The 12,587-nt window shown below is 52.1% G+C and overlaps 1 protein-coding gene across 1 annotated transcript in view; it reads right to left on the bottom strand.

The window, feature by feature from the left end:
- The window catches only part of TP53INP1 (tumor protein p53 inducible nuclear protein 1), a 34,692-nt gene extending 22,394 nt beyond the window's left edge, over positions 1-12,298 (bottom strand). Inside the window, exon 1 of the mRNA XM_069731691.1 lies at positions 12,155-12,298. The gene's annotated coding sequence lies outside the window, so the exon portion shown is untranslated. The remainder of the gene's footprint in view (positions 1-12,154) is intronic.
- Positions 12,299-12,587: the final 289 nt, after the last annotated feature.

The following is a 12,587-nucleotide window of genomic DNA, read 5'->3' on the forward strand; positions in this document are numbered from 1 at the left end:
CAACTTGGAACAAACTTTATGCTGTGAAGCCAACAATGACCTGTGTAAACTTGAAACTCTACCAAGTGAAGATCTCAGATTAGTGTGCTGTTCTATGGCGGCTTTTCAACTAGAAGGTGGGCCATAAGTAGAGAGACAGCCCCTGTCCATATTACAGCAGGTACGGTGTGCGGACCACCTTGATCTGGAGATGTTCTCCTGTCATATATACAGTAGATGGCAGGTGTGCAGTTTGCGACTCAGGGTAGTTAAGTGTAATCTTAAGAAGAGTAGTGAATTAATGGCCACCAAGACCCAGGCTAAAGGTACCGTCACATTAAGCGACGCTGCAGCGATATAGACAACGATGCCGATCGCTGCAGCGTCGCTGTTTAGGTCGCTAGGAGATGTCAAACACCGGCAACGCAGAACGATGCAGGAGCGATCCAGTGACGTACTTATCGTTCTCGCTGGTTGTTGCTCCATGGAAAAACATTGCAGGCATCGTTGCTTTTGCTGTCAAACAGGACGAATCACGCCGACCAAATAAAGTTCCGGACTTTCAGCGACGACCAGCGATGTCACAGCGGGATCCAGATCGCTGCTGCGTGTCAAACACAACGAGATCGCTATCCAGGACGCTGCAACGTCACGGATTGTTGTCATTCTCGTTGGTAAGTTGCTTAATGTGACGGTACCTTAATACAAGGCAGATCTGCATGACGAGACTAACGGCCCTGCAAAAGCCAACGGCCACTTTTAATGTAATTTGACTCTTAGATTTGCTAATTATTGCCAGGGCTGTGGAGTTAGTAAGCCAAGCTTCTGACTCCTCAATTTCCCCAACTCCTCAGCACTGGTCACTACTGAGCATGTGCATAAAGTGCAGCACAGATTCATCTCATCTACGACTCCCCAGCACTGGTCACTACTGAGCATGTGCATAAAGTGCAGCACAGATTCATCTCAAATAAAAGCTGAGATCCTTAGATCAGGAACAGAACAGACATTTATAGGACATTTCAGAACTTTCCCAAATTATTATGAAAATATTTACTGCAGATCCTGTACCCAATGTATTATATATTTTAGGAGTTGGTCCATTTCATACTGACTCCACAGCCCTGATTATTGCACAGATCCCAAAAAGTGATTGTTGAGTTCTGCTTTTGCAACGCTCAAGTCTTTGTACAATATTCAAGTGTCACCTGTAACTACCAGATGTTATAACAATCACACATGTAACAGAAATAGTAATTAATTTAAATCTCTTACATGTTTTTTGTTTGTTTTTAATGCAAAACCCACAACCACCCTGTACATGCCCCCTGCCAAGTGTCATGTTAGCACTGCTTGATAAGCTCTTCTGTCTTTTGCTACCGGAGGGTGTTTGTGCTTTATGTACCCTCCCAGGGGCCGACACTGGGTCTCCAGATGTCTAAAGGTACCGTCACACTAAACAACGCTGCAGCGATACCGACAACGATCCGGATCGCTGCAGCGTCGCTGTTTGGTCGCTGGAGAGCTGTCACACAGACAGCTCTCCAGCGACCAACGATGCCGAGGTCCCCGGTAACCAGGGTAAACATCGGGTTACTAAGCGCAGGGCCGCGCTTCGTAACCCGATGTTTACCCTGGTTACCAGCGTAAAAGTAAAAAAAAACAACCACTACATACTTACCTACCGCTGTCTGTCCCCGGCGCTGTGCTTCTCTGCTCTGGCTGTGAGCGCCGGGCAGCCGGAAAGCAGAGCGGTGACGTCACCACTGTGCTTTCCAGCCGCTGTGCTCACAGCCAGAGCAGAGAAGCAGAGCGCCGGAGACAGACAGCGGTAGGTAAGTATGTAGCGTTTGTTTTTTTTACTTTAACGATGGTAGCCAGGGTAAACATCGGGTTACTAAGCGCGGCCCTGCGCTTAGTAACCCGATGTTTACCCTGGTTACTAGCGAAGACATCGCTGAATCGGTGTCACACACGCCGATTCAGCGATGTCTGCGGGGAGTCCAGCGACAGTTCTGGACTTTCTTCCCCGACCAGCGACAGCACAGCAGGGGCCTGATCGTTGCTGCCTGTCACACTGGACGATATCGCTAGCCAGGACGCTGCAACGTCACGGATCGCTAGCGATATCGTCTAGTGTGACGGTACCTTAAGGCCACGTTCACACATTCAGTATTTTACCTCAGTGTTTGTAAGCCAAAACCAGGAGTGGAACAATCAGAGAAAAAGTAGAATGGAAAAATACAGAAGTGGTGACGTTTTTTCATCACCCAAATACTAAAGGTGTGAATGTGGCCTTATTTTCTGCCGTGCTTACATCACATCAGCAGCGCTGCAGCCAATCAGGGAGCTCAGCATCTTGTGCTGTGAAATCGGGCAGAGCTGCTGAGTGCAGTTATTGGTTGCAGACACTAGGAGCAGCGGCGGCGGCTCAGCGCTGGCCATGCAGAGGGTGAGTGAAGCTCAGTTTTGTTGTTCTTACACAAATAGCCAGGGGGGATGGGAAAGATTAATTTTCTGAATGTGGAAATCCCCTATAGTAGAGTACCAGTCTTGTTATTTATTTTTCATAAATCAATAGTAAAATGTGAAAACAAAACTGATTTGTATCTTGTTAGAACAATCCACCGTCTCCTCCTGGACTGATCTTTCATTTTCATTTCACAGGTAAAATTTATCTTCAGTAAATATACATTTTCCCATTAATGACAATTGGTGCTCATAAAGTTCTATGGAGCACTGTAAAATGACAGACCTTGCGACAGATTGTGTCCTGCCCCAGCTTCTCCTCTCTCCATAAGCAACAACTGTCATCTCATCTCAGTAATGAGAAAATCTGACTTCACTGAATATACATTATACCCATGAATTGGAATCCAGGAGGAGGAAAAAAAAAGCAGACTTCTCTGAGAAGACATTACAATGTTTTTCATATTGATTTATGACAATTTAAAAACAACGGTTACTCTAAATATATCATTAGTCTGCATCAGCCCATGGAAAGGGGCCCTAAATCCGCACTGATCAACTTGTTAGGCTATGTTCACATGTGGCATTTTTTGCTACTTTTATTTAATACAAATTAAAAGCTCCTTTTTGCAGTAGCAGCAAAAGCTATGAGATTTCAGAAATCTCATGTACAATCCTTGTTTTCCCCCCTTACTGAATTAGAAAACTGCTGCACGTATCTTCTTTCAGCATTTGTTCAGCCATAGAAAGCAATTAGTGCAAAAGTGCAGCTGTCAGTTTTTGCTGTGTTCTTTAGTGTAGAAAACACAGGTACAGCAGGATGTGAAACCCATTGATTTGTTTGTCCCCGCTCCAAGTACAGTTTAATTAAAATAGTGATCTGTATTAAAGCAAACAGCGGCCAACCAATGTGCGAAAGCAAACAGCGGCCGACCAAGGTGCAAAAGCAAACAGCGGCCAACCAATTCAACCTCCCCCGCTGTTTTTACTTTTTAAATTGTGTTTTTTTTTTTTGTTTTGTTTTTTATGAACTCCTAACCGTAGTTCACAGCTGCACATCATACGTAAATAAAGCTGTTTTGTTTCATCAAATAGTCACTTTAAGCCCTGCCATCATGGTAGGTATCTTCTTAATATATTGCAATCATTATATGATATAGCACTGTGTACTTACAATTGCTCATCTTGTGTTTCTATCCAGCTAATTCTTCTGTATTTAGAAATAGGAAGTCTCCTGTCCCTGCATTTATCATTCCCCTCTTTATGGGTATTTGCAGATTGGCAGCGCTTTGGACGCAGTGCATGTTTGCTGAGTCTGAGTCCAAAGCGCTGTCGTCTATTGAACGCAGGTGATTCTGCATCTGTTCATTGAACTGTGCGGATTCACCGCGTCCAATACATTGTATGGGTATGCGATCCTCCGCAAGAGAAACAGACATGCTGCGGTCTGTAGAGACGCACCACATGTCCGTCTCCATGGGTGAGCCAAGGGCGTCTGTGCACACATCATGGGCATTGGATTTTTTATTTCCAATCCACTATGCTGTAACATCTGGATGCTGCACAAGTATGCAGCGTCCAACCTGCAGCGTCCACCTACCTAACTCCTGACCCAGCTGCTCCCTCCTCCCCCTGCCAGGGATTTTTGCTGTAACTTATGACTCATGCAGGGAAAATTGACCTCATGATTCTACATAAAGCTTAGAAGGAATTAGCTAGTCAGTCGATGTCAGACCTATTAGAAAAGAGAAGAATTAACTGGGTAGAAAGTCAAAAAGAGCAATTGTAGGCACACAGTGCTATGTAATAGGAGGACTGCAATATATTAAGAGGATAATAACTGTGAAGGGAGGAGGAGGGCTTCTTTAAGAATGAGCTGTGAACTGGGCGAGAAGAGTTTCCAGTTAAATGAGGTTTGTTATTTTTCCTGAAAATCCTCTGTCTACATAAGACAAAACAATGGAGTCCAAAGATAACATCTGTCATATGCAGAAAGACGATTTGTTTCCAGAGATATCTGCTATATGTAGCAGTTCTAGCTGTGATTTGGGAAGTAAATGCTTTGTACCAGGAGGATTGGGGGCTCGTGTTACATCTATACAGGACCTGTACAGGCCGGATACATCCACAGATTTCTATATTTACATCCCGCACATGTATAAATGAGGAAATACAAGGTGCGCAGACATTCTGGGGGAGGACAATAAACACGAAGAATACACAGTATCTACCGCACTGTCATGTATGTCCACGCAGAATAATGTGAAGAAAGGCCGAGCCGGGAACCTACGTCAGAAGGAATACAAACATGTCAGTGACAATAACACCTGCTTCACTTATCACCTGCCTGTACAAGCAGGAAAAATGGGTCAAGCAGCAGAAAACAAAAACCCAAACTGCATCACTAATAATATTATTAAGAACAACTAACAGGGTAACTTCTCACTTGTATTCCTAAAACCTAAAAAAGAAATCTTGGTACATTGACCAAAAAAAAAAAAAAAAAAAAAAAAAAAAAAAAGAGATGGGTCATTTATTTTTCTCTATAAATAAGTAATGTAATTTAGACTGGAATATGCAGTAATTTAAGGGGCACCCATCCTTAGGATAGGTCACCAAGTGAGGGCACGACATCCGGCATCCCCACTAATTAGCTGGTAGGGTCCGGATGTAAATGGTTGGGGATGAGCAGAACAGCTACATCAGGGGCCGCTGCCGGAGCGGAGATCGGTGGGGATGTTGCGCACAGCAGATCAGGGACACTTTATTACAACAGGAGCCGGTCTGCAGTACTCGGCAGCAGCCACTAGTGAGGTGGTGGCGCTGTGCTGTTCAGCTCTGTCACCATTTACACCTGACCACCAGCCGCATAGATCTTCTTGTATGTAAATTTATGGTAGAGGCAGTGTGAAGGGGACGGCTAGACGGGTGAATGTGATACGGCACGTAAGGATAACACTCAGCAATACGGTTTTGAGAGAAGAAAAAGCAGCACTCACCATAGTATCTTGAAGTTTTATTGAGATTTAAAAAAATAAAATAAGTAACAGCCGCCTAGGTACAGTGGGAGAATGCTGGTACATGTAGGTGGCGGGCGTTTGGCGCTGCTCTGGGCGTCGTCTGTGCCATACAGCCGTCACCTACGTGTACCAGCATTCTCCTGCTGTACCTTGGCGGCTTTTTTTTTTTTTAATCCAAATAAAGATACAAAAACACTATGTAAATCTAGTTGTTGGCCAAAAAGGTGTGATGCTCAACTTTATTGCCGACTAACAAAGCTAGATTTACATAAAGGATATAAAAAAAAAAAAAAAAAGCAGAATCAGCTACCGTATCTCAGCAAAATATAAAATGGCACATCCTCTTGAAAATGGGAGGATTTCCACATTAATTATTCCCTCTGCACCCGAGTATTCCTGGCCACCTGCTGCAATGCGGCTCCATTTAAAGGGAAACTCTGTAGGATCAACCCTCCTAAGCCGTCTGTATGGGCACGTAGGTCACAGGAAGCTGAATAAAATGACACCTTGATATCTGCGATCCGATGTCTTATTCTAGAGAAATCCACGTTTTTGTTATATGTAACTAAGCGGTTAAGATCTATGGGCCGGATATAGATCTGTCTCACTGAGAATCTGCCTCCAGAGCTAATTATAAATAAAAAGGGGGTATAACCAGTGTGAGACATGTAGATCAGGAGAGTAGACTGTCAGTCATTACATGTCTCACACTCCTAACGCCCTCTGTCATTTACAATATGCTTTAGAAGAAGATTCTCAGGGAGATCTATGTCCGGCCCATAGATCTCAACAGATCATTGACATACTAAGAAAAATGTGGAATAAGAAAAGAGAGAGCAGATATCATTTTATTCAGCTTCCTATGACCTGCATGCCCATAGAGGGTTTAGGAGGGCTGATCCCACTGACACATTCAATGTAAGTGGATGCAGCCAAGTGTATTTCCCTGCACAGCCACATGGCCAGAGGGGTCACTGTGGAGGGGAAAAACCTGAAGAGAACGCAGTGCTGAAATATCTGGGGGCTACGGAGATCAGACCCTTAACTAACGTTTTCAAAACATATCCTCACATACTGGACACCCTTCGCTCTTTTCAGTGTCCCTCACTAATATTCTAGCTTCCTCTTCTGAGGGATGACCGCTGCTGCCAATCAGTAGCATGTTCTGTGTGAGCCAAACTCAGGCCACGTTCAGTATTTTACATCAATATTTGTAACCCAAAAACACGAGCGGAGCAGAGACGTATAATAGAAACACGTCACCACTCCTGGGATTCGGCTTACAAACACTGGTGTAAAATACTGATAGTGTGAACGCGGCCTGAGTGGATGCAATGGACACCAGATAGCCACACTCCCCATTGGAAAAAGCAGCGGCAGGATGGGGCGGGGGTCAGTAACCCCTTTTACACGAGAGCATTTACTAGCAATATGCCACAACTTACTGAGATGGAAATATTTCAACCTCGGACTCTACCTGCGATGTGACAAGTCTCCGGAGATCATTGCATTTGGAAAGTAGAAAAAAAAGCAACTACACAAAGACATCTCGTAAATCCAAAGTCTTTGTGCAATTTGTCTCCAACTTGTGGTAGCGCCACTTTTTTATTATTAATGTGCAGTTTCACACATGCAACAAATAACAAAAAATCCAGCGGGTTTGGATTCTTCAGTGTCATGGTTGTATACACTGTCAATCATGAATTATGCTTCCTTATAGAGCGCCATCATATTATCATCGCTGTCCCCATCGGGGCTCACAATCTACATTCCCTCTCTGTGTTTGGAGTGTGGGAAGAAACCCACGGGAACACGGAGAGAACATACAAACTCCTTGCAGATGCTGACCTTGGTGGGATTTAATTAAACCACTGAGCCACCGTGCTGTGCTAACCACTGAGCCACCGTGCTGTGCTAACCACTGAGCCACCGTGCTCCCCATATCATTGGATGCAATGTCACAATGCAAACTTTATAAAGTAACCCAAGTCACAGTGTAGCCATATAGATAGATGCTCACTAGGTAAATGCTAAATAAAATCAAGAACTAATAAAGGACCTCACACAACAAAACAGCGCGCCGTCATCTACAACAGGGACTGAGGGTGAAATTAACGCAAGCGGAGTTCAGGCAAGGACGTCATCACTGACTGCACGTGACGTCACCAGTTACAGGACCCCCATAGGTCGGAGCAGCAGTGAGGTGGAGAACTAATAAACCACAAAGTCATGAGTGTCACACAAAGGAAAGGGGCAGACACTAGGACTAGTAATAAGAGAGAAAAAGAGAGAGGGAAAGGGGGGTGGGGCAACAAGGGGGAGGGAAGAGGAGAGGGGGGGGGGGGAGAGGAGAGGGGGAGGGAGGGAAGAGGAGAGGCCAACCAGAGAAGGAGGGAGGGAAGAGGGAGGCCAACCAGAGAAGGAGGGAGGGAGGGAAGAGGGAGGCCAACCAGAGAGGGAGGGAGGCCAACCAGAGAGGGAGGGAGGGAGGGAAGAGGGAGGCCAACCAGAGAAGGAGGGAGGGAGGGAGGGAAGAGGGAGGCCAACCAGAGAGGGAGGGAGGGAAGAGGGAGGCCAACCAGAGAGGGAGGGAGGGAGGGAAGAGGGAGGCCAACCAGAGAGGGAGGGAGGGAGGGAGGGAAGAGGGAGGCCAACCAGAGAGGGAGGGAGGGAGGGAAGAGGGAGGCCAACCAGAGAAGGAGGGAGGGAGGGAAGAGGGAGGCCAACCAGAGAGGGAGGGAGGCCAACCAGAGAGGGAGGGAGGGAGGGAAGAGGGAGGCCAACCAGAGAAGGAGGGAGGGAGGGAGGGAAGAGGGAGGCCAACCAGAGAGGGAGGGAGGGAAGAGGGAGGCCAACCAGAGAGGGAGGGAGGGAGGGAAGAGGGAGGCCAACCAGAGAGGGAGGGAGGGAGGGAAGAGGGAGGCCAACCAGAGAGGGAGGGAGGGAGGGAGGGAAGAGGGAGGCCAACCAGAGAGGGAGGGAGGGAGGGAGGGAAGAGGGAGGCCAACCAGAGAGGGAGGGAGGGGAGGCCAACAAGAGAGGAGATAGGGAAGAGGGGGGGAGGCCAACTAGAGAGGGAAGAGGGGGAAGAGGGGGGGAGGCCAACTAGAGAGAGGGAAGAAGGGGGGGGGGAGGCCAACAAGAGAGGGAAGGGTGGGGGAGGCCAACAAGAGAGGGAAGAGGGGGGGGAGGGGGGGAGGCCAACTAGAGAGAGGGAAGAAGGGGGGGAGGCCAACAAGAGAGGGAAGAGGGGGGGAGGCCAACAAGAGAGGAGATAGGGAAGAGGGGGGGAGGCCAACTAGAGAGGGAAGAAGGGGGGGGAGGCCAACAAGAGAGGAGATAGGGAAGAGGGGGGAGAGGCCAACAAGAGAGGAGATAGGGAAGAAGGGGGGGGCCAACTAGAGAGGGAAGAAGGGGGGGGGAGGCCAACAAGAGAGGGAAGAGGGGGGGGAGGCCAACAAGAGAGGAGAGAGGGAAGAGGGGGGGAGGCCAACTAGAGAGGGAAGAGGGGGAAGAGGGGGGGGGGGGGGAGGCCAACAAGAGAGGGAAGAGGGGGAAGAGGCCAACAAGAGAGGAGAGAGGGAAGAGGGGGGGAGGCCAACTAGAGAGGGAAGAGGGGGGGAGGCCAACTAGAGAGAGGGAAGAGGGGGGAGGCCAACTAGAGAGAGGGAAGAAGGGGGGGGAGGCCAACAAGAGAGGGAAGAGGGGGGGAGGCCAACAAGAGAGGAGAGATGGAAGAGGGGGGGGGAGGCCAACTAGAGAGAGGGAAGAGGGGGGGGAGGCCAACTAGAGAGAGGGAAGAAGGGGGGGGGAGGCCAACAAGAGAGGGAAGAGGGGGGGAGGCCAACTAGAGAGGGAAGAGGGGGAAGAGGCCGGGAGGCCAACAAGAGAGGGAAGAGGGGGGAGGCCAACAAGAGAGGAGAGAGGGAAGAGGGGGGGAGGCCAACTAGAGAGGGAAGAGGGGGGGGAGGCCAACTAGAGAGAGGGAAGAGGGGGAAGAGGGGGGGAGGCCAACAAGAGAGGAGAGAGGGAAGAGGGGGGAGGCCAACTAGAGAGGGAAGAGGGGGGAGGCCAACTAGAGAGAGGGAAGAGGGGGAAGAGGGGGGGAGGCCAACTAGAGAGAGGGAAGAGGGGGAAGAGGGGGGGAGGCCAACAAGAGAGGAGAGAGGGAAGAGGGGGGAGGCCAACTAGAGAGGGAAGAGGGGGGAGGCCAACTAGAGAGGGGGAAGAAGGGGGGGGGAGGCCAACTAGAGAGGGAAGGGGGGGGAGGCCAACTAGAGAGAGGGAAGAAGGGGGGGAGGCCAACTAGAGAGAGGGAAGAAGGGGGGGGGAGGCCAACAAGAGGAGAGAGGGAAGAGGGGGGGAGGCCAACTAGAGGGGGAAGAGGGGGGGAGGCCAACAAGAGAGGGAAGAGGGGGGAGGCCAACTAGAGAGAGGGAGGGGGGGGAGGCCAACTAGAGAGGGAAGGGGGGGGGGGAGGCCAACAAGAGAGGAGAGAGGGAAGAGGGGGGGAGGCCAACTAGAGAGGGAAGAGGGGGGGAGGCCAACTAGAGAGAGGGAAGAGGGGGAAGAGGGGGGGAGGCCAACTAGAGAAAGGGAAGAAGGGGGGGGGAGGCCAACAAGAGAGGGAAGGGGGGGGGAGGCCAACAAGAGAGGAGAGAGGGAAGAGGGGGGAGGCCAACAAGAGAGGAGAGAGGGAAGAGGGGGGAGGCCAACTAGAGAGGGAAGAAGGGGGGGGGGGAGGCCAACTAGAGAGAGGGAAGGGGGGGGAGGCCAACAAGAGAGGGAAGAGGGGGGGGAGGCCAACAAGAGGAGAGAGGGAAGAGGGGGGGGAGGCCAACTAGAGAGGGAAGAGGGGGAAGAGGGGGGGAGGCCAACAAGAGAGGGAAGAGGGGGGGAGGCCAACTAGAGAGGGAAGAGGGGGGGAGGCCAACTAGAGAGGGAAGAAGGGGGGGGGGAGGCCAACTAGAGAGGGAAGAGGGGGGGAGGCCAACAAGAGAGGAGAGAGGGAAGAGGGGGGGGCCAACTAGAGAGGGAAGAGGGGGGGGCCAACTAGAGAGGGAAGAGGGGGAAGAGGGGGGGAGGCCAACTAGAGAGAGGGAAGAAGGGGGGGGGAGGCCAACAAGAGGGGGGGAGGCCAACAAGAGAGGAGAGAGGGAAGAGGGGGGGGGAGGCCAACTAGAGAGGGAAGAAGGGGGGGGGAGGCCAACAAGAGAGGAGAGAGGGAAGAGGGGGGGAGGCCAACTAGAGAGGGAAGAGGGGGGGGAGGCCAAGTAGAGAGAGGGAAGAGGGGGGGGAGGCCAACTAGAGAGAGGGAAGAAGGGGGGGGGAGGCCAACAAGAGAGGGAAGAGGGGGGGAGGCCAACAAGAGAGGAGAGAGGGAAGAGGGGGGGGGAGGCCAACTAGAGAGGGAAGAGGGGGAAGAGGGGGGGGAGGCCAACTAGAGAGAGGGAAGAAGGGGGGGGAGGCCAACAAGAGAGGAGAGAGGGAAGAGGGGGGGAGGCCAACTAGAGAGAGGGAAGAAGGGGGGGGGGAGGCCAACAAGAGAGGGAAGAGGGGGAAGAGGGGGGGAGGCCAACTAGAGAGAGGGAAGAAGGGGGGGGGAGGCCAACTAGAGAGAGGGAAGAAGGGGGGGGGGGGAGGCCAACTAGAGAGGGAAGAGGGAAGAGGGGGGGGGAGGCCAACTAGAGAGGGAAGAGGGGGAAGAGGGGGGGGGAGGCCAACTAGAGAGAGGGAAGAAGGGGGGGGGGAGGCCAACTAGAGAGGGAAGAGGGGGGGAGGCCAACTAGAGAGAGGGAAGAAGGGGGGGGGGAGGCCAACAAGAGAGGAGAGAGGGAAGAGGGGGGGAGGCCAACTAGAGAGAGGGAAGAGGGGGGGGGGTAGGAGGCCAACTAGAGAGGGAAGGGGGGGGGGGAGGCCAACTAGAGAGAGGGAAGAGGGGGAAGAGGGGGGGAGGCCAACAAGAGAGGAGAGAGGGAAGAGGGGGGGGGGGGAGGCCAACTAGAGAGGGAAGAGGGGGAAGAGGGGGGGGAGGCCAACTAGAGAGAGGGAAGAAGGGGGGGGGGGAGGCCAACAAGAGAGGAGAGAGGGAAGAGGGGGGGAGGCCAACTAGAGAGAGGGAAGAAGGGGGGGGGGGGGAGGCCAACAAGAGAGGGAAGAGGGGGAAGAGGGGGGGAGGCCAACTAGAGAGAGGGAAGAAGGGGGGGGGAGGCCAACTAGAGAGAGGGAAGAAGGGGGGGGGGGGAGGCCAACTAGAGAGGGAAGAGGGAAGAGGGGGGGGGAGGCCAACTAGAGAGGGAAGAGGGGGAAGAGGGGGGGGGAGGCCAACTAGAGAGAGGGAAGAAGGGGGGGGGGGAGGCCAACTAGAGAGGGAAGAGGGGGGAGGCCAACTAGAGAGAGGGAAGAAGGGGGGGGGGGGGGAGGCCAACAAGAGAGGAGAGAGGGAAGAGGGGGGGAGGCCAACTAGAGAGAGGGAAGAGGGGGGGGGGGGGTAGGAGGCCAACTAGAGAGGGAAGGGGGGGGAGGCCAACTAGAGAGAGGGAAGAGGGGGGGGGGGGGCGCGGGCGGACGTTCCATCTCTGGGTCAGACGTAACCGGTCCGGCAGTTAATAGGAAAGTTTCCGCTCACACCGCCGCTTCCGTCCAGACCAGTGTGCAGACTCCGCCATTATTCCTCGCTCGCTTACCGTTGCTGAGGTAGTACTCGGCGCCTGTCAGCGTTTCTCAGCAGTTACAGGGGCGCCGGGAGCAGACGCTTCTTGTCCGTTCGCTTCTCGTCTTCCAACTGAAGCTTTTGTTGTTGTACAACTCAGTTTGCAAACAGCTGATCGTGTCGTGACGTCACCTGGGACCGTTGACCAATCAGATACAGCGGGCGGGCTGTCGTTAACGCACGTGACTCGAGCTGCGAGGCTTATACACAAGCGGAGCTGTCAATCATTGCGGAGCCGACAGGGCAAGTCCGGACAGAGGACTGAGAGCGGGGGTCAGGATCAGGAGGACGGACGGTGGGGCCGGGAGGACGGACGGTGGGGGCCGGGAGGACGGACGGTGGGGGCCGGGAGGACGGACGGTGGGGGCCGGGAGGACGGACGGTGGGGGCCGGGAGGACGGACGGTG

This window comes from Ranitomeya imitator, chromosome 6 (genome assembly GCF_032444005.1).
Source record: "Ranitomeya imitator isolate aRanImi1 chromosome 6, aRanImi1.pri, whole genome shotgun sequence".
Classification (NCBI taxonomy): domain Eukaryota; kingdom Metazoa; phylum Chordata; class Amphibia; order Anura; family Dendrobatidae; genus Ranitomeya; species Ranitomeya imitator.